General features: G+C 41.2%; 1 protein-coding gene across 6 annotated transcripts in view; it reads right to left on the reverse strand.

The window, feature by feature from the left end:
* The window catches only part of Plcb4 (phospholipase C beta 4), a 357,655-nt gene that overhangs the window by 218,967 nt on the left and 115,585 nt on the right, over nt 1–23,103 (reverse strand). For 5 of the 6 annotated variants that reach the window (XM_050134224.1, XM_050134229.1, XM_050134227.1 and 2 more), the window contains exon 3: nt 2,543–2,601. The gene's annotated coding sequence lies outside the window, so the exon portion shown is untranslated. Of the gene's footprint in view, nt 1–2,440; nt 2,602–23,103 lie in introns of all 6 variants that reach the window. The other variant, XM_050134228.1, reaches the window with a different exon arrangement.

Consider the following 23,103-nt stretch of genomic DNA (forward strand, 5'->3'; position numbering starts at 1 on the left):
TTTATGTGTATGGGGCTTTTGTCTACATGCATGTCTGTGAGCCACTTGTATGCCTAGTGCCTACAGTGGCCAGAAAAGGGTTTAACTTCCGCTAGAACTAGAGGAACAGACAGTTGTGAGTTGCATTGAGGGTGCTGCGAACGGAACCCAGGCTCTCTGAAAGAACAATTAGTGTTCTTAACCACTGAGCCATCTCTCCAGCCCAAATTGTATAGGTCTTTAATTTTTAAATTTTATTGACTAACACTGGTAATAAGCTAAGTTTGATGTGGTATAAATAAGCAGAATCTAAAACACACCACGAGAACTAAAGCACACTCTGAATGCACACCGTGGACACAAAATACACTAAAAAGCACGGAACTACTATGAACTATGAAATAACTCAATGTTGGAGCCAAAGGGCCTAAAGCAACATTCTAAAACACGATCAACATTACTCAGGTGCCAGTTCTAAATGCTTTTCTTTTTTTTTTTTAATTTTTATTTATTTATTTTTCAAGACAGGCTGTCTCTGTGTAACAGCTCTGGTTGTCCTGGAACTCACTCTGTAGGTGAGGCTGGCCTCAAACTCACAGAGATCTCCTGCCTATGCTACCCAAGTGCTGGGATTAAAGGTGTGTGCCACCACCGCCCAGTGCTTTCTACTTTTTGTATTGTACAAAGAATTCATTCAATATTTTTTTAAATATTTTTTTAATTTTACGTGCAGTGGAGTTTTGGCTACACGTGTGTCTGTGTGAGAGTGCTGGAGCTACAGACAGTTGTGAGCTGCCACGTGGGTGCTGGTGATTGCTCGGGAAGAGTAGCTGGTGCTCCTAACTACCACTGAGCAGCCATCTCTCCAGAACCCACATTCAATATTGTTGTTTGTTTTTATTTTTTTGAGACAGGATTTCTCTGTGTAGCTCTGGCTGCCCTGGAACTCACTTTGTAGACCAGGCTGGCCTCAAGCTCACGGACATCTTCCTGCCTCTGCCTCCCAAGTGCTAGGCTTAAAGGAGTGCACCACTACACCTGGCAAGATCATTCACTGTTTTTCAAAGAATCATAATTCATAAGATGTAACACTGAGTGGTGCTTAAGTGAGACCAAATGCTTTTCTTTTTAGGAGTTCCCGGAGGGAGGTCGAAAAGAACTCTCGTCTGCACTTAAGGGCGAGAGGAACACAAGGATGTCAGCTGACAGCCAGGGAGTCAAGTCCAACCAGGGACTGTGAGGATGAGGAGGGATAAGCCTCATGACATATCTGCTGTCCTAAGGCCTAGAGCCACTGAAAGTCTGCATCGCATCAAATGCCAAACACAGACCATGTGACACAGAAGCATTCCTCCTTGAACCCAGACCATGGAACAAACCACTCCCCCATTCTGGTGCTGTTGACGCTAATTATTTCTATTCATTAAACACAGATGCCTTCATCCAGACCATACATATACGTGTGTATGTATGTGTGTGTGTGTGTGTCTGTGTGTGTGTGATAAAATGAGCAGAAACGTGGCCCATCTATAGATACGGTAACTGAAGTATGGGAAGAGTAGACAGCCCAGAAAGATATGCAAACAGAATAGAAAGCAAACGGTGTACCAAGGCTGATTCAAAGTCTCCAAAATTACTCAGCATCCTGAACTGGACTGTGCCCACCAAGACAAGCTTATGAGTCACCCTTTGGGGGTGGTAAAATATAGTGCACTGGACTGAAAATAGATAGGAACATTCAATAATAAATCTACTTTCTTGATACTCTTATGTCATTAAAGAATTGTCATTTGGAGATGGGTCAAGTTATGCAATTCTCCCTTCCCCTCACACAGAGGCCGGAAGAAAATCAGCCAGGGTCAGTGCCGGGAGATAATGACACATCTGGCCTGGGGTGCAGTCTCCTGAAGAAGACCGTTACTAAAGAGTGGGACTCTGCGTGCACCTGTCGTGAGGACCAGGGGAGACTCTGGTTCATGGGAATCACTGAAAAATGACTTTGTGCCTCTTAAAGGATGTGGTAAAAATGGCAGTCTCTCATCTCAGCTGGGACTGGGTCCTCTTACAAAGCACTAACAGTGTCCATTTGTAAAGAAAACCAATGGGTTATACGAAGATTATTCTGGTGACTTGGGCATCCCCTGAAGGATTGATGGTAAAGTCAGAAGGGTGTACAAGGAACTGACTGGCATCATTCCCGCAGGAAGATGACCCAAAATAAAGGCTTCTCACTGGTGAGCAAGGAGGGCTGTGATTTTTGATGATGGTGGGAATCTTCTAAACAGAACCTGGACTGGATGTAAAGTTACACAGCTGTCCCCTCAATGCTTTCTAAAGTTAGGCAGCACTGTCACAAGCAACAAGAATACAGTAAGGGGCTGAGTCAGTCGCCTAATTAGTGAGGCAAAACCCAGAAAATCCCGTTTGCCTCCCCACCAGACCAAGGAAAACAGTCCCGCACCAATTTTAAGAGACACTGGATGAAAAGATTTGTCTCACGGATCTCAAACTCCAAATGCCACCAGTACAATTCGTCCCCAGGAGTTCCAGGATGGGTACTCACCGGGCAGCTGGGAACAACAGCAAGGGGCGTCTACCTGGTCCAACCCTGTGCGCAGTTCCCTGCAAAGAAAGCAGCCACAGACAAAGCAAAAGTCAGTGTGAGGTTCCTTCAGAGTTCTCACGTAGGTAAGCAGCCTTTGGTTTCACAATCAGAATCCAGTTCATATTTCTTAAAGCACATCAGCAGGCTGCATTAAATTGCTAATGACAGTAGATCTAGACAATAAAGGTTTCAAGTGATCAGGTCAGAAACAGTCACTGCTACATGCTGCATGGTTTTCCACATGCTCTGCAATGGTACTATCTCCCACCAAGCCCTTAATCTAGTAAACTAATTAGGCAGCGATTGAACAACAGAGCTATCAAAGATCTTCGCAAATAATTGGATTGTCTTTTCCTGATTAATAGGAAAATGACCTCAGATGACCTGTAACTGCAAGGAACCTTTTAAATGTCCTTGGATGAACTGTCATTGGAAGAAATGCTTCCAGGTACTACTGTGCTGAGCGGAACAGATGTGCAGGGGAACTGGATTTACAGATTTACAGTGAACTGCACCTAGAAGCAAAGAGCTGACTTTCTCTGCTCCCATATTTTCTTCATTGATATGCTGTTTCCATCAAGCCCAGGTTTGATGCTCGGGTTTTGGTTCAGCTAGAGTTTAATCTTAAGACCTTTCCAGTTTGTAGCAGGAAAATTCCAGGTGGTATCAGAAGCACATGGGAGGAAGAGGAACCCCTGGGCACATGGGAGGCAGGTAGAGGAATGAAAACAACGGTGTCTATGACAGTTTGAATTTGAAATCTTGGCCATCACCTTCTGTGGATGGATGGAGTGTCTACAGCACGGCAGGAAGGGACAGCAATAAAGGCTGTGTCACGAAACAGAAACAAATCTAGAAAAACAGCTGTGGAGATAAATCCACAGGTCACAGGATTCGTTTCAGGAGCGTGAAACAGCATAGTGCACTTGTGACCCCACTTTGTTTAAATAAACGTTCCCGGTCCATATGCAAATGCCTGGACGCGAGCATTATCTGAACCCATGACAAGAACCTGAACCTGAAACAGTGGAATGGAAGGGAAAGTAGAGAAAGGGGGAGAAGGGGGGAGACAGGGGAATGAGCCTTTGGTTTAAATCTAATATTAAACTACTGTATGTTATTTTTACCAGAAGACATATGACTTTCAAAGGTGAAATTTGCAAACTATGGAATTCACCCCAAACTATACATGGAAACATTCCATTCGGATATATCCATTCGGATATATCCATTCGGATATAATGTATAGAATTTTGGAATGTATGCATCGAATTTATTGACTCAGTGAATATCCACTAGAAGCCATACTGTAAAGATGAACTGAATCATGGCTTGCTTCATGTCAGCTTGACACAAACTGTAATCATTTGGGAAGAGGAAATGAGAAGTAACCAAAACAAGGGGACTCACGGGAAAAACAAGGAAGGTGGCCTGCTACCTAACACCACATACCAGACACTAAGTCCGTCACAGACAGTAAACTACAGCCCCTTCCTACTGCTTACCTCCAGGCCCCCACTCTCCTGGACCCTTGTGCCAAGTCCACTTCATCACTGAACCCTGGAATAGGGATCTCCAAATGCAGGCTTATGTCTTCAGCACGGTTGATGAGCATGAAGGAAGGGAGATTCTGCCTTCCCACTCCGCCTATCCTGTTGCCACCATGCAAAGAATGCCTACCCAGAGAGCCTCTAGCCTTCCAAATGTCCCTCCCGAAGTCTAAAACCACCAGTCTGAGGAAACCTCCTAAATGCTACAAAGAAGTGTAATAGTCCCTGCATCAGCCATTGGCAGTGGCTAAGCACACTGAAGTATGAAACTGGGGATTCTTCGTAGGGGCTGTGGGAGGCATTTCATGGATGCTTGTTCTTTGTAACTTGAAATCATTCTAGGAGCTTCGTATCAGCAACATAGATTTTTTTTTTTTTGGCAGATTTCCTTCATGTATTCATTTTCTTTGGCTTCTTACCAAATTTTCACAAACACAGTGACTTAAAACACATTTATTAGTTCCTGGTTTGGTCAGTCAGAAGCTGGCACACCATTATAGGGCTATGTGGTTGGTGTCTAACTAAGTTGGTATCCTGCTTCCTTCCTTTCCAGAGGCTCTGACCAGTAATCTAATCTGCCTCTCTCTCTCTCTCTCTCTCTCTCTCTCTCTCTCTCTCTCTCTCTCTCTCTCTCTCTCTCTCTCTTTGTGTGTGTGTCTGTGTGTGTGTGTATGCTCTGAAACCAATGGGCCAAGACATACTCCCCAAGTCTGTGAGTCAAGGGTGTGGAATTACAGCACTGCACCTATGCCTGCCATACATCTACTATCTGTGTACCTCAAGCCATGGTAGAAAGTGATGTCACAGGGAAAGGTAACTGGCTGTCTTAGTTATGACATTGCCGTCATGAAACACATTGACCAAAAGCAGTTTGGGGTGGGTGGGGAGATTATTTCTTTCAGAGTTCCATATGACAGAGCGTGGGCAGGAACTCATGCAGGGCAGAAAGCTGGAGACAGGAGCTGATGCAAATGCCAACCATGGCGGGGTGCTGCTTCCTGGCTTGTTCTCTGCAGCTTGCTCAGCCTGCTTCCTTATAGAACCCAGGATCACCAGCCCAGACACATCACCACCTAATAAATGAGCAGGGCCCTTTCCCACTGATCACAGATAAACTGTTCAAAGTTGAAGCTGGGTCTGATCTTTAACCATCTTCCCATTCCTCTCCCAGGAATGACGCCAACCCGAAGAATACACTAATGCACCAAGTTCTAAACCTATATAAGACATTGCTCTCCTTTATCGTAGAGGTTAAGAAATTAGACGCCAAGAAAACTGACATTCTTTCAGAGAAGCATGTGAACACATACAAAAAGATAAAGAAAACAACACGAAAATACAAAGGAAAGAAGACATCCAGAAGACGTGTGCAGAGGGGAATATATATTTGTCCTATTAACACATAGAGTCCAAAGAACAACATGGGCTTTTTTTTTAAATACATGAGATTATAAACTAATTCAGCTACTCTTTCATTCAACTAAGCTGGTTAGTGGAAATTTCACAGAGACAACACATATACCACTACAACAATAAAGTAAAAGTATAAAAATGTTTAAAAATATGCTTCACATATCCATTAGCCCTTAGCATGTTGAGTGTTTAAAATAAACTATTTCTATTTTATTTTATGTGTGAGAGTGCATTCAGGAGCCCATGGAGGTTAGATTAGACATTGGCTACCTTGACACTGGAGTTGTAGACAGTTGAGAGCTGATACGTAGGTGCTGGGAACTGAGCCTGCATCCTGTGGAAATGAAGCAACTGCTTTTAACTACTGGGTTATCTCTCCTAACTTTGCTTCAAATCCTCATCCATTATGGCCTCGGGCAGAATGGATAAAACTGTAAATAAATGAACACAATAAAATCTAGCCCTGCGGGAAAAGCCTTTGGGTTCCTTTGCCATTACAGAAAAGATCATGGACCTCCTTAAGGTACAGACAAAGAAGACGCCCAGTTCAGTAATCTCCAACCTTTTTCCATTCATCAGACCCAGCCCCAGTGAGAACAGCATGGCTGGGTACCACAGACGCCAAGGAAGCTCACCAACCTCAGTAGCTCAGAGGTAGCACTGAGTCACCACAGGATCCGTGAAGAGAAGCACAACATTAAATCAGAACATTTGCATTCAAGGTGGATGTGATCTGGGTGACTCACTTCCCCCCTAGGCTAGGCAAGTCTGTGTGTCGGGTGGCATTGACTCAGGGACAGTAACCAAGGACCATTAGCATCCAGAGGCCCTCTGCACACAGGTAGTGAGAGCTAGAGCTATACGTTAGTTGGGCATCTTCAGTTTCTACTCTCTAATCTCAGTTCCTGTGTTTTATTATTGGCGATTAGTAGAAATCCGAGAAACACAAGTTTATTTTGTCAGAGAACTCTCGCTTTCACCTGATGTATTGTGCTATTGCTTTTTTGTGGCTTGGGTTTTCACGGGGTCCCTAGCTATATAATTTGACTTCAAATCCCATGCAGTGCAGCACAGCACTCACGTCTGTCTGAGGTGACATATAAATGAAGCGTTCCCGGCTTCCCGTGATCCTCAGTGAACCCCACAGAAGATTCCAGCACGGTCTCAGTTTCACAAGCCTGGATGCTTGCCAACCCAGGTAATTATTCTCTGCCTACCTAATTTCCCCAGGCAATTTTAATTGAAAATGGTATTATCTTTTATCCGTTGCTCAGTTCTAATCTGCTCTGCAGCATCCCTGTGTCCTGCTTCTTGCTTTCACCATAAGCTCACTGAGCTGATCTCTTTTTGAAGCTTGAGTTTAAAAAAAAAAAAAGAAAAACAGTTTCTTAAGTTCCCAAGGGTGGGGGTGGGAGATTCTGTGATATATATGAGCCATTTAATTAGTCTCAAAATATTCTGCTGAATACCACTGGCATGCGGTATAAAATATCCCTTCCTGCTAACCTTATGAAATTTCTTTTGTGGACAGAAACCTAAAGCTTTTCTTTCTGAAACACACATACACACACACACACACACACACACACACACAGGCTAGAGACAGAGATTGGGAAGGATACTGGCACGATTTTATTCTCTTAAAATGATTGTCAAAGCCCTATTCATCTCCAGATAACCTGCTTAGCAATTAGCAAAACAAAAACATACCTCTTAGAATAGGAATGCCGGAACAACATTGAAAGCTGCAATAGAAACATGCATTTTGGATGGCTTCCAATGGCCATGCTCTGAAACCAGCGCTGTCCAGCCGACCCAGGGAAGACCACAAAGGCAAGTAACACATGCAATGTTAAGCTTTCCAACATCACCATACAAATGTACAAAGAAGATGGAATACCACTCAGCGTTAAAACAAAGAGCTGTTGAATAACAACAACTAGGGTGAAGGCTAGGGGGTGATGCAAGAGAAGCTAACCACAAAAGAACATCCATCACATAACTCCATGTATAGGACAAACTTGAAATAACCTCAAAAGAATATACAATATATAATCTCATGTATATGACAAACTTAAAATAACATAAATTATACAGATGAAGCACAAATTAGTAGTTCTTGAGAAAGCGAAGAGAGAAACAGAGCTGGCCACTGACCCTAGGAAATGACAGCACCAGAGACCTACACAACGGAAGTCCTCAGGGCTCTGTCTGCATTGGTAGCCCAGGGATCTGCACAGGTGCTTCAGCTATACTGAACACACGCACGTATAACTGTGAAATCTGATGAGCTCGAACAATTCTATAAATTTCACAATTGCGATTCTGTTCTGTGATTTTTAAGGCTATCACCAACGGGGGGGGGGGGGGGGGGGGGGGGGACTAGAAAAGACTGGGAAGAGAAGATGAAGCCCGAGGCTCTATGACGAAGCACTTGCTTTACACAGTCAAGGTACGCTCAAAGTCTGAGGTTTAACCTCCAGTCATGCAAAACAAGAAAGGCTAAAGAAAATGAGTTCAATTTCTAGAATATATTATAAGTAAGCCACTAGCTGCCAAACATTTTCACATAATCAATGCACATGGAACAAAAATGAAGACAGTTTACTGTTGGTTTCGAGGCATTCCAAGCTTTTGGACTTTATGTGCTATCTCTCAGTTCAAATTACCCATATTTGGAATGATCAGTGACCACATGTGACTTGGCTTCCAGTACTGAGCAGCAGGGCACCCACTCCTCAAAGCCCTCCGGTGGCACATCATCTGTCCCATGACACATCTTTGTGGAAGTCTCTTGCAGAAACGCTTCATAATGAAACCTTAAAGCCTGGATAGTCACCAGAAAGTGTGATGACGTCCAAGAGAATAATACGGGAAGTGTCAACTTTAATCTGCACTGGATTGCAGTTTAGGTGCTTTATTTTTTTGTTTTGTTTTTTTCTTTTGGTTCTTTTAAAGGGAACTAATTTCTAGTCTCTTTAGAAACATCACACTAGTAAGAGTTTCAGGAACTACGGTATGTTAACTGGGCTCAATGATTGTGATTTTTACCTTGCCAAGCCCTCTGTCACTGTGTCGAGCCTTTCCCCCTTGNCGTCCCCACTGTAGTGCCCAAAGATAGGAATTACTGACCCAAAGAGCCTTGGAACTGACACAGTCACTGGGGAAAAAGAAACAAGGGATCGAGTATATGATAGAAGCTCTGAAAAAAATATATAGAATTAGGCCAAATCTCCTGGGAGCTGAAAAGTAAAACAGGAAGCAACCAGGTCTGAGCAGAAGCTCCAGGGCTCAATCTCAAATGACCAGAGTACTCACCATCCCCCTGGCAAGAGAGAATGGAATGAGAAAACATTATTCCCAAACAGAGCTTTGGGGAGCAGAGAGAGAAAGGGTTTGGGAGTCAGAGTGAGCTATCTCTGAGAATACAAGTCGATTAACCTCTCCTGGACCTAGTTTCCTTGTTTGCAAAGCAGCAAAGTTATCTCCCAAACTCACTGTTGTAAAGTTAAGTGGAATAGGACACAAGACAGGCCTATCACGTGCCTGCTGCCTGGAGAGGGCATTCGATTACAGTCCTCCCCCACTCCTTTATTTCTGCTGTCAAATCACTGCGAGAACGAAGAAAATGATCTCTGTAAATTAAACTAAAAATAGTAACATGGGAAACTCAAGAGCTATGGCTCCAGAAAAGAGCCAGAGAGAAAGAACCATTTCACTGCTTCCTGTAGTGATTCCCCCTCTTATAGGCTGCTAGGAAACGGGTTTCACCATCAATCTAAGTTTACGGGTTCTTCATTCAGGGGCAGAGAGGAAGCATATGAAACACCTGAGGATACGATACAAAAATCAGCTAGAAACACAGGAAATACAAAATCATGGCCTCGAGATTCTTTATGGGCACATTCTTCACAAGCAAAAACTGTCTTCATCCTGACAGAAATACAGAGTTCGGCAGAGCTTATACTAGGGTTTTTTTTTTTTTCCTATTTAAACTTGGATTGGTATTTATATGATTTGTTTGGCTTTGCTTTTTTGTCTTGATCAACCATCTGCGTCATGAGAAAGTGTATCATGAGTTGGTCCATTGGATCCCAATGATAATTTGTTTTTTACTGATGCACTTAACTACTTTAAACTTCCCAAAGCCGAGAACACAGCTAGTAGTATGAGACCATCAAAACAGGTACCACACTGAAAAGAAGGGCCTAAAGGTGTAAATAGATAGCAGTCAGTTCTTATTTTATTCCCTACCCACCATGTTGGTCTTGGTAGGAACTTAAGTAGCTGGTTTAGGTATGATTCAAACATATAAAAGCCCTAGTCTTTATTAGCATCATTTCTGCTGATAGAAACTGGTCAGCTTCAGGTGATATGAAACAGCTTCTAGGACAGCATGGGAAAGATTCCATTGCTGCTGCTTCTGACACCAATCAAGCAGCCCAAGATGCTACAAGTGATACCTGAAGCAGGATAAAGTCACTATAGGAAACCACAGCAACTGAAATCAAATGAAAGGGAGAAGCACTTAGATGTTCTCATCCAAAAGGGACATTCAGGGCTCACCAAAGTCTAGATTCTGAAGAAGAGTATTAATGATTAAGATAATAAATTCAAGAAAATTATTATTGTGTATTCATATGATAAAATTCATTCTTTCTAGTATAGNTATCTCATATAACATTCAACTAAGTAACAAAACAATTCCTCTCCTGCCCAAACAACTTCATGTTGCTCCTTTGTGTCCCATCCACCGCCCTAATTTCCACACAACCATTCAATTGCTTTCTCTTCCTGATGTAAATCCATTGAGACTAATTCAAGGATCTTTCACCCAGCAAAACACACTGTGTAACTTATCTAAGAGAATGTATTCATCAACAGTTGATTCTTCTGCAAAGTAGTTAACTCATTGCATTGTATAAAGAACAGCTTGTTTTTTTTTCATTTCTTTATCCAAAGATATCTAAGGTGTTCATACTTTCTAATGCTCATAAAGCAACTAATACAAATTTAAGTGAAAGGTTTGGGGTTAAACACATATCCATTGCATTTAAATAAATACCCATAAGTGGCTCTTCTGGATTAGATGCCCAGGTGTTTAACCACAAGAAACCACTAAAGTATTTTCCAAAGTAGTTGTACTATTTTGAATTCCCAACAATGTGTTCTGTATCATCGCCCACTAAGTACCACTACTCTGTGAGATGTACAGTTCCTTCATATTTTCATTATGGTATATATGAAGGATCAGAGATGTCTATATAGTAAAGGGCTTACTGCAACAATCATGAGGTCCTGAGTTCAGATCTTAAGTAGTCATGTGAAAATCAGGTGTGGTGGCATGTGTCTATAATCCCATTCCTAAGAAATGGAAAAAAGTAGATCTAAGAGACTTGCAGGCTAGACACCCTGAGAGAAGAATGAATTCCAAGTGTTGTATAGACCTGAAGGTCTACTAAGAGAACGTTATTTCTTCCTAGCCAAAAGAATAAGTCTGCATCTGGATAGAGACTAACATTACAGTTGGGCTGGCTAGGCACCTGGCCAAGGGACCACACATCATAAAGGCAGATTCACTTACCACAGTGCTAAAGAGATGGGAGGAATAATTATCCCTTGAATGGAAAAAACATATTTTTTTCCTTCAGAGAAAACTAACCTCTGTGCAGCTGCTACAGAGCTATGCAACTCGGAGTAGCTGCCAAGATTTACAGCTTTCCTATCCTGTGACTTTTCTTTTAAACTCTAATTAAATTCTTCCCAAGCTTCCTTCTAAGCCCATTCTTAGGTATTAAAATACTGAATGAGAACCTAAGTTTCCCTAATAACATGTAGCACCCCAAATGGGGCTCCACAAAATTTCTGGCGACACAGGTATACGGAGAGTCATCTCAGAAAAAGAGGGTAAAAGGGAATAGAAGAAGACACTCGCTGTCTACCTCTGGTGCCACTGGTAAATACACACACACACACACACACACACACACACACACACACCATACATACACATACACAAAGAATAGACATATGATCATTTGACATGATGTAATCATTGAGATCTACCCTATTTCAGAGTGCTTTATTTTTAAATCACTAATATAGTCTATCTTAAGCACAGACCTGAGTAAGTCCACACAGCTGCAATACAGAGATGGCCTGGCACTAGGAGAAAAATCATTTCTACAACTTTCCATATATCCACTCATATCTAGAGGTAACAATCACAAAATCTTATATCATATGAAATAACTCTAATACAGTCAAAATCATTAGCATAGTGAACCAATACCTATGTAATAATATACTATACACAAGACACGGTTCATCATATAAAGCAGTTTTCTAAGTACACTAATAATTTAACCTTAACACAAAGAATTATCTGGTATTTTATAAATCTGAGATCCAAAATCACTCCAACCAGCAACAGTATATTTACAAAAATTAATAATTTGATTACAAATTTTCAGCAAGTTCTCGACCCCTGTTCTGACACATTTTATACTTTAAATTAAGAACACCAAATGCATGACTTAAGAGTGTTTAACTATGCCTGATTCACTACCGCTCTGTTGAGATAGTGTCTCATTTTCTGCCACTAAGATTAATTTATAAAATCCTTATCTGCTCTGTGGATGGAACAGGAAATTAAGTGCTTTTCCATGGAAAACAATTATTAAATTCGCCCAACAAATATTTATTGTGCTCCTAGCAAGCTAAAAGGAGAGTTAGTGACTATTATTATAATATAAGTAGGGCCCCCGGGATGGTACTGAGGACACAGTGACATCTGAGCAAAAACCTGAGAGAAGGACAGGAACGCATTTCATAAAAATATGGAAGAGGGCTCCATAAGACAGTTTAGCGGGTGCAAGGGTCTTGAGGGCACTGTGCGTGGTGAACAGATCAACAAAGAAAGACATAAAAACAGAATGGTTAAAGCCAAATCATGGACAGGTGGTCACTGTCTCTATTGGTTGAATAGGAAGCCATAGATATTTTCAACAGTACAGTTAGGTGATCTGACCTACGGTTTGAAGGACTCAGCCTGAGAATGGCAGCGGCATAGAAATCAGCTACTACGAAAACCCACATGAGTCAACAGCATGGCTTGGTCCGTGGTAGTCAAAGCCTATTATCTAAGAAGCTGTAAGTTTAGTACACAGAATGAATGGGAACATCAGGACTGTTTCCTGGACTAAATTTGGAATATAAGAAACTGAAACTACTTCAAAGCTAAAAAGTAGCAACAAAAAAAGTTGAAGAAGCTACATCCACTTAGTCTGAGAAGCAATTAATGATCGAATGTGGTTCTTGAAGAAGTGAGAATACAGAGGCTATCTCAATGAGGGGCAGCTGATCCTTGAAGAAAGAAGATGTAAGATAAGAAGCCAGACAGTCACTTTCAATAGCTAACACTTGGAACATTTGCTGTATATCAAGGAGAAAGAGAGTTCTGCATAAAGATCAAAATCACGATGTCCTTTCCTCTCCTCTGCCCTTAATGACTTTGGTTCAATAATACTCCCTATGGACTGCCGTAGACTGAGCTTGACGGGAATTACCCAGATGAATGCGTTAACAATGGATAAATAGCCCGATTGAAATGTAAATAGGTGAAGATTAATGCAGTCAAGAACATGAAGAGATAAGACATAAAATAAGGAAAATAATTTCAAAAGTTTCATACACTGTATAAATTGTTTGAAGTAACAAAAATATGTAAGAATTACACTTCCAAATACAAATTTTTATTCTTTTCTCTCAAAAAGTTAAGGTTGTTGCCAAGATCAAAACCATTCTTCGTGGAGCCAGAGGGGTAGCTCAGTGATCACGGATGAACTTCAGTAACAGCAACCCTGTGAGGCAGCTCACAACCCACATGTAACTCCAGATTTGATATCTCCGCTTCTGTGGGCCATACACTCGTGAGATGTAGGATGTCCATCTGTATATGTGTTGCTTTATTGGTTGATGAATAAAACTGTTTTGGCAAATGGCTTAGCAGAGAGAAGTCAGGCGGGAAATCCAAACAGAGATAAAGAGTGGGCGGAGTCAAAGAGATGCCATGTAGCTGCTGAAGGACACAGATGCTGGACCGAACCTTACTGGTAGGCCACAGTCTAATAGAAAGGGATTAATTCAAGATGTAAAAAATGGCAAGGAATACAGCTAAGCTATTGGTCAATTAGTATTGTAATTAATACAGTTTCTGTGTGATTTTTTTGGGTCTGGGCAGCAAGGAAATGAACGAGCAGTCTCCACCTACACTCATGTTGCACATGCCCACACATAGACACACAAATAATTTGAAAAGTAAAAATATTAATAGTTAGTAACTATTTTTATCAAGTTAACTTAGTGTTTCAAGGTAGTAAATTAAATAATGCTTGAAAAGAAATCCATATTATTTTGAGGGGCCAGAGAAACCATAAATATCAATGACACTGAATAACTTCTCTTCATTGTTTAAAATTTTCCATACAGTATATTTGACCATATAATTCTCCCCTCTCAGTTCTTCACTGATTCCCACTCACCCACCCAAGCACCCACCCATCAACTTAATGTTCTTTCTCTCTCTCTTTGAAAAACAAAACAGAGGGGCTGGAATGTAGCTCAGTGGTAGAACACTTGCCTAGCATGTACAAGGTCCTGAGTTTGAGCTGAGTCCTGGAAGAAGGAATTTGAACAAAGGCAGAGGCAGGCAAACCTCTGAGTTTGAGGCCAGCCCGGTCTATAGAGTGAGTTCCGGATGACCAGAGCTAGACAAAGAAACCCTGTCTTGGGAAAACAGAGAGAGAGAGAGAGAGAGAGAGAGAGAGAGAGAGAGAGAGAGAGAGAGAGAGAGAGAGAGAGAGAGAGAGAGAGAGAGAGAGAGATCGTAGAGTCCTGTTTGCACTGGCCAACTACTCCTGAGCATCAGGCCTGCCCTGGAGTGTGGCAGGATTCTCATTCCATTGACGAAAACTGGTTTTCATTATCTCAGCCGCTGGTAATCGCAAATAGCTGTGGGTATTTTGGCTGGCTTGATCTTCTACAGGGACTTATGCATGCTTTCACAGCCTCCATGAGTTTATATATGCATCAGCCTTGTTGTGCCTGGAAAACACTTTTTCCTTGAAGCCATCCACTACCTCTGGCTCTTAAAGAGTCTTTCCAGCTCCACTTCCTCAAATGGGACAGACACCCCATTTAGAGTTTAGTGCTCCAAAATCTCTAACTCTTAGTATATTGTCCAGTTGTAGATCTCTATGTCGATTACTATCTGCTGCAAAAAGTTTTTCTGTTGAGAGGGGAATGATCTATGGGTGTAGCAGTATGTCATTAGTGGTCATTGTATCTCTATGTTCCTTTCACAGGAAGATACTAGTAGTTTTTCCCCTAGGGCCAATGACCTCCCTGGTTCTTGGACTCATTAACAGTACCAGGATGGGAACCCATTTCTTGGAGTAGTTTTAAATTTTATCAAAAAGTGGTTGGTTGGTTACTTTCATAATATTTGTACCACACTGCACAGAGAGGGGTAACTTCTCTTTAGACCTCTGGGTTTCTGCAGTCTGAAATCCAAGGGCAACATAATGTGGTACTTGGGGTTGCACTAGAGATGTGACACTAAGCATGTCCATTTGAAATCAAGTATCTAAAATACTGTCCTTTAGGCTTATTCTTGAATCTCCCTTACCCAGTGTTTCTAAACCCCTTACAGTACAGCCTACGTGCTTGGTGAATAAAACCCTTCACTACTGAGGCGCTGGTGCACAGGAAAAAGGTAAAGACATACATTTCACATCCTCCTTTTCCCCCACCCCGCCCCGAACAGGCCCAGTTTCCTTCCTTGCTTATAATTCAGGGGCGTGACTTAAAGCACTGAAAAGAGCAAACAAAAATTCCTGCCTATCTGGGGATGTTTTTACAACATTGAGGGACTTTATCAATAAGCAGCATGGAACGAGAGGTCCACTGCATCCTCCTGTCTCACCCTCCACCGCGTCAGAGAATGAAACTGCTGTCACAGCTGAGAAGCCATGGGAAGCTGAATGAGGTTCAAAATAACCTTCTATTATTTTCAAAGGTGGCCTTCAAGGAAAATAAAATGTTAACTCAGATTTTGATTTACTGGTCTAATAATTCAAAGCCTGGGCTTCGATTTCAATTTATCAACACCCTGGTCCCTCTATTGCTCGTGATTAGAGTACGGTGTTAATCACTCTTATCTGTAGGACTGGGATACCAGAGGACAAATGAGCGACCGAAAATATCTCATTAATATGCCTCCTCAGCCACGCGGCAGTATCCATTCCGAGTTGAAAAGCAGAACTCTGTCTAATAGCACAAAGCCCTGCAGTTATTCGCATCTTCCATGCAATCGGCCGGGAGGCTGAAGCTGCTAGCTAAATCATCTTGATCTTATTTAATTTGCCATTCCCCTTCCACATTAGTTCTGCTACAGAAATAGGACCGCAGTTTCCTTCCAATAACTCCCTGACAACTTAGAACCAGGAAGAATCAATTTACTTTGTTAACTCCACTCCATCACTGAAAGCCAGTAATTATAAACCATTTAATTAATGCAAAACCTTCTCTCTTTTATTATTATAGCAGGATAAATATTGACCAAAGGTGCACTCTGTGATTTTCCTTCTGCTTCACTGTGCTTTTATTGTATTTGTTTGGAACTAAGGCAATGTACTTTACAAACAGGCAGTCCCTAGATAAAACTTTGCTTTTTATATAATTGTCAGCAGGCACTGACCCAGAACAAAGCAATGTTATATATAACAAAAGAAACTTAAATCACTTGAGGTGTACATAGCATGCATTTTTGTTTTATGGAATATAATCTGAGAATACTGTGTTATAGGGTATGGGGAGCCATATTTGAGAAACATACTTTCTCCAAGAAGATACACAGATCCAAACCAAGGTGGAGAGATTAAAAAAATATATATATCCAGGTTTATAGTATGTATATAAGGCACTTGATTCAAGTGTAAAAGTTGATTTTTCTCTCATTTTGTTTTTCCAATACTATATGAATTATTGAAATATTAAATATAATAATACCTGTTTTATATTATTTAACTGTTAAGTCTGCTTTTTGAGCAGATTTTAGAGGCTATTTACTAGTAATTGTGCTCTATACACACTAATTTGCAACAGTTAAGTTTTCAAAGTAGTCAGATAAAATTGGTGGCTTGTGCATATTTTGTCTACAATGAAGAAAGGATAAATTGTGTAAGAAATAAAATATGTCAAAAATTCAAAATAAAGAGAAAGGTTTAAATAAGGTAAAAACTTGAGCCTGCACCAACACCTGTGGAGACCTACTATATCTACCAGGAGTATTCAGTCTTAAGCTCACTCGCACTGAAGGATGGCAGATCTCAAACAAGGAAGCACTCTTAAGACAGTATGAGGTTTGGTCTTTATTCCTGTTTATGACAGGTGACTTTGATAATGTATTCTCTATAGAAAAGTCCTGAGGAGGCACCAGCGTCCTCTAAACCAATGCTGGCCAACAGAAGTATGATGTGAATGAACCATATGCATAAGCTTAAAAATCTTAGTTACCACATTAGAAAAAGAAAAAAACAAGTAAACATAATTCATTTTCATTTTTATTAGCCCAATATATCTAAAGTGTTAGCTGAATGATTATTACATATGGAATATGAAAATTACTAATGAGATTTTAAGGTTTTTTTTTTCCCATCCGAAGCCTGAAATCAGGTGTGTAATTTAACCTGGAATCATGTCTCAACTTAATGCCAAATGGCCACATCCAAGTGGCAGCTGTAACATGGGACATCATACATCCCAGAATAAGCAGGTAGCCAGTGAACTGTGGGTTAGACACAGCCGAGTCTCAGTTACAAAATGACTGGCAGAAGAGAATAGGAGAGACATGAAGTTCTCAGTCCTAAAAAGCACCTAGGAATTATTCAAGTTCCTGGAGTAACCCAAACCCAATGCTCCTTTGATTACTCGAGCCCCAGGCATGTCACATTACTTCAGTGTGCCAAGAGTTTTGTAAATAAGTTACTTTATATCTGTGGTAAATGTTAACTTACTGCTTTTCTTAATACTTGAGAATTTTTCTTAATATCTTATATTCCCTATAACAGCTTCGCTGCTCTGTCTAACTAATGAATTTCAAGTTAAAATTCAAATCAGAACAGTACCTCTAGTCTTGAAATCAGATCATGAACTACAACTCAATGTATCTTTCTGAAGTAACACCTCCACTTACAAAGATCGTAACTACTAAATGTTATACTAGACACCACCAACCTTATAATGCTAGTACTAGATGGTGCCAATAAAACGCACAGGTCAAAGAAGTATTCTTCTTTCATGACCTTTGTTTGAATAACAGTGGCCATTGCCTTTTATTTCTTGAACTGGTCCCCCAGATGCTGGATTCTAAATACCGAATCGCTTTTCTCAACTAGGAACACAAACAATCAAGAAAACAATAGCCATGTACTAATGTGATTGCATGGAGCACAGGGAACCTTTTCTCCATCCAGAGCCCAGGATAAATTCACAGAACAGCACCCAGATTACCCAATCCTGCAACCCAGGTGCATCTGCATAGTCAACAGTCATCTTAATTGAAAATTAGAGGTCACCCCTGTAATACTGGCCCTCCTATTCAATTCAGAGGGCACTCCGGTCCCCAAAGTCATTATTGCAAACTTGTTTCAATTGCTTTTGGACTCTGCCTACACAGAGTTATCTGTAGGGACCTTTGCTATTCCAGGCCTCTGGTCCTCTCTCAGAGTCTGTCCTTAGGAGAAGAGGGCTCTGCTTGCCTCTGTAATTACCTGAATTTCTTCTGCAATTTTCTTCCTGCCCATGAAGGGCATCTACTGTGCAGAACTATAACCTCTGCTTTCTACACAGTTCAACAAGGGTCAACCATTTCTATTGGAAGTCTTAAGCAACTCACGCCCCCTCTACTAGATAAAGAAAACATTCAGTTTCTCAAGAACCTCCGAACTTTTGGATAAACTTTACTGAACCGTGAGTTTGAGAGGAAAAGTAGTTTTGAGTTCCTCAAAACAGAGTAGAAATGCCAGGAGCTTCTTCTTCCTTCTGTACAATGCCCACTGCACTTGACCCTTGGAAGATAGCCTCCCTAAAGACACAGAAGCTTTGTCTGCTCGTGGTCACTTGTGATCCCAGCACTTGAGAGGCAGGATCAGGGTCATTTTCATCTACTTACCAAGTTTGAGGCCAGTCTGAGAATAATACTATGCCTCAAGAAACCATAAGGGGAAGCAACATGAAAGGAAAAGGGAAATGGAGGAAAATAGAAAAGAAAAAAATTAGGAAAATGTTTGTCTGCATTAGAAATACATTTATCTAATTTTATCTTTAAAAAAACATTAATCTCCTTGACTTCCAAAGCAGTCAATCCTTCCTCCAAGACAATTATATAACCACAGTCCAAGAAGATGATCCGAAAACAAGTTTCCTAAGACAATACTAGGTGAGGGTCTCCAGAGAAACAGAATCAATAAAATATATACATCTGTGCGTAAAGGGGAGGGGCAGAGAGAGAAAGAGAGAAACAGACAGAATCCAAGAGACAGAGACTGGCTGACTTCTGTGGTTATGGGTAAGGAAGTCCCAGTCTGTCTGCTGCAAACTGATAAACCAGACATCTTAGTGATGTGATCTGAACCACGTTCAGAGACCTTAGAGGCAGTGGGGCTCCGTTGTTGGTCTGGGTCATCCTACCCTACCTAATAGGCAGAGTAGCCAAAGAGGATTTAAGTGAGTAGGCTTAAACAAGAAGCATAAGGCAAGTGCATTATCCTAAGTAGGAGAAAGGACCTAGAAAAAATGACCAAGAGAACAGTCTGCAGAAGGCTTGGCCATCTGTGGGAAATGAGAGGGAGGCAGTGGTTCATCTGGCGTAGGAAAAGTGCTGGGGCTTTCCCACACTCAGACGGCTCAAAAATGGTCGGTCAGGGAAGCCACAGAAGTGCACCGAGTGGATGCCATGACCTCCGGGGCTATTCAAGCCTCTCCATAAAAATTACAATGCCCAACATTTTTTATTGGGTTTATCAGTTGGTTTCAGACAAGTGGAATCAAAGGTGCACGATTATTTTTCTACAAATGTCAGAGTGGCCCTTTCCTGAAAAGAGCCTCACCCCAATTAAAAAAAGTCTAAAACGCAAACGGGGGTTTCTGGAATAGGTTGGCAGAGGTTAATCTGTCATTTACAGAACAAAACAACCGGAATAGGTTATGACAAACAGGCTTTTAAAAAAAACTTGATTTTTACTCTTACCTCATGATCAGATGTATAAAATGTGAGGTCTGAATCCAAGATATTATCAAATGGCTTTAAGATGTGTTAAATCTGATCTTTTAACAATAGGTACTTGAGGTCAACGGACAATAGCGGTCCATCCATCTGTGCCCTGTACAGTAGCATTACCCAACAGACATCTGCTGAGTTCCTAGTGTGCCCTGGGTTCTACTAAAGAGCACGGAACATACCCAGTATAAAATACAACTGTCCCACTGCATGCTTATAGTTTAAATGGAGGAGACAGAGTTAATATGAAACAAGAAGTAATTAGTAAATTGAAAGCTGACAAGTGTTATATTAAAAAAATTTTTAAAGTAGAGGACAGGGCAAAATGGTTATAAGGAGAAGATTGCCATTAAGCAAAGGTTTGGAGGTGAAGTCATTAGCCATGTCTGTGAGTGCAGCAAGAGAGAGGATTCCTAGAAGAGCCAAGGCAGAGGCCCTGAGGTCACAGCACACCAGCGTCTTCCAGAAACAGAAAAGAAGTCATTTTGACAGGAAATGAGCAGAGAAAGCCTGAGACGAGGAGAATAGGGCAACAATGAAATGAGAGGGTTGGTGCAGAGAATTGAGCTTGTGTGTGGACAGTGCTAGTGGCAGAACCTAGAGTCCTGCACATGCTAGGCAAGGGCTCTGCTACTACACCACTCAAGCTCTTGACTTAGAGTGAAAGCAAAATGAGAGGCTACAGGATGATCGGGGCAGGATGCGAGAAGTCTAGGTTATAAGGAGCAGGTGGTTCTGAGTGCTAAATCAGGAATAGGTTGCAGCCAGGCAACCTAGAATACAGACCATAATCCAAATAAAGGAGAACAGAGAACCCCATGCAGGCTAAAGTGATGGCTGGAGAGGGTGGGTGCATTTGAGAGCAAAGTGAACAAAATTAACAACAGCATGCATGGTGTGAGGAAAAGGCAGGAGTTATGAACAATTCACAGAGCAACATTGGAGCATAAAATTTTGCTAAATTTCAACAAAATTACAAAACATAACTTTTCTAGAACGTGTTATCAGCCAGTCAAACACTGGATTTCTCTTTGACACCTACTATTAAAAGGAAATACATCCCAGGCGATTTATCCACAAAGAGCTGAGGACCACAGCCTGCAAGTTGCATATATGTGAGGTTCTGTGCCTGCAGCAAATGCAGAGTATTACGCAACAAGAGCAAGCATACACAAAGTAAGACAGGCAACTGCAAAAACACTTCACTTACTAATAGAGGCTGAACCTAGAGCGCTACACTCTGTATGCATCAGGAAGTACATACAGTAACTGGCACACACAGATCAGTTTATCAATAAATACTTTATTTCTTTAAAAGTCAACTTTTGGTTCTCAATCAATACTTTTCTTCTGCCTTTCTGGCTCTCAGCTGTGGACTTTTTTTCTGAAATAGAATGGCAGCTTACAATCCTCATCAGATAGTTTCTTCTGAAATGAATTTGAATGTCAAAACATAATACGAAATAAATGGTAATAGTAGTGTTGTTGGTCTAATCATTTATAGGACTAAAGAATCCATAGTGACCTCCCAAATATAGCATCTTCAAAGGCAACATGGAGTGTTTGTCCATCATGCTGGTGGTGCTTCTCTTAGAACAATTAAGGGGGGGGGGCTTTATAAGATGAAGGAAACTGCCCTGCGATGGTGCAGCACACCTTTAATCCCAGCATTCAGGAGGCAGAGGCAGGCGAAACTTTCTGATTTCCAGAACAGCCAGGACTACACAGTGAAACCCTGTCTCGAAAGACCAAAACAAACAAACAAACAAACAAAAAAATGAAGTAAAACCGCCTTGAGTTAAACGGAGCTAAAGGAAACAACCAACTATAATGAAATAGAAAGTTCCAATAAAACCATCCGAAAGGAAGATATAAAGGTGAGTCCCTTCGCAATCTCTGCAGTCATGGCAATGACAGTGTGGCAGCCTGCAGCGTAGAACTGCTTTCAGCACGAGAGCACGTGGGACAGGATGCTTCTCACTTCAACTGCACTGCTCCTTTGAAACCTCCCATATTCTGGTACACTCTGGTGGTTTCAGGTATTTGTTAGGTAATGCTGCTTCTTTTAAAGAAAATTCAGAAATAGGAAATGTGAACTTGCAGAAATGATGGAAAAGGGAAGGTAGTTTATATGGAGGCAGATCGTTGGCTTTACAGTTATATACAACTGACTTGGTTTGGTCATTTTCTAAATAGATTTAACAGCTGTGTGTATGTGTGCGATGTACGCACATCCACAGGTATGTGTGCATATGCTGCCCACTTTAATTTCTGAGTTCTCAGTGAACTGGGAACTTGCTGGTTCTTCTAGATTGGCTGGCCAGTAAGCCCTGGAATCCTGCTGTCTCCACCTCCCCACCACTGGGATTAGGGACATGCACCAACATACCTGGCTTTCCAGAGGGGGACCAGACATCAGAACTCAGGTCCTTGGGCTTGGTTGGAAAGCATGTCACCAAATAAGGTATCTTGCCAGCCCTAACTTAATAGCTTTTATTAGAGGAACTGACTAACCTCCAGTGAGATTAAAGGTACATATATGTACATACATATGTATGCATGCACATACACACACATGCATGCACACACAGGCACAAAACATATGGGTGATTAGCCACGAAGTTATTAACAATCAATCATTGCGACCAAGGAAAAACAACAATTTCATATGGTTTAAGATTTCCATAATCTATCAGAATGGACCAGTAACCTATCTATACAATCTTGAATGAAGATAATAGTCTTAAAAACACACATGGACAGAAAACAGAGATTCCATTTTTTCTAATTTCTGTTTTCCCACAAAAATCTGAAACATCTATGTACAAAATTAACAAAAATTGTTTAACATGTACTCTTCACTGTCTAAATGCAATGTGCACAGGAGGCGTGAAAAGTAGCAGTCAAGTAAACAGCTTTCCTATCCAGATGTCACTAGCTTGACAGTCTTCTGCCATTTTGCTCCCAAGCTTAGCGTTTAACCATTTAACACCTTAACATCTAATACAATGAAGTCTTACTTAACCACAGAGCATGAAATAATTTCATTTGCAAGAAACTGGATGGAATTGGAAACCATTGTGTTAAACAAAATAAATCATATTCAAGAAGACAAATCAACCAGGCGGTGGTGGTGCACGCCTTTAATCCCAGCACTCGGGAGGCAGAGGGAGGCGGATCTCTGTGAGTTTGAGGCCAGCCTGGGCTACAGAGTG

This window comes from Alexandromys fortis, unplaced genomic scaffold, assembly GCF_014885135.2.
Source record: "Alexandromys fortis isolate MF-2015 unplaced genomic scaffold, M_Fortis_MF-2015_v1.1 scaffold_6, whole genome shotgun sequence".
Taxonomy (NCBI): domain Eukaryota; kingdom Metazoa; phylum Chordata; class Mammalia; order Rodentia; family Cricetidae; genus Alexandromys; species Alexandromys fortis.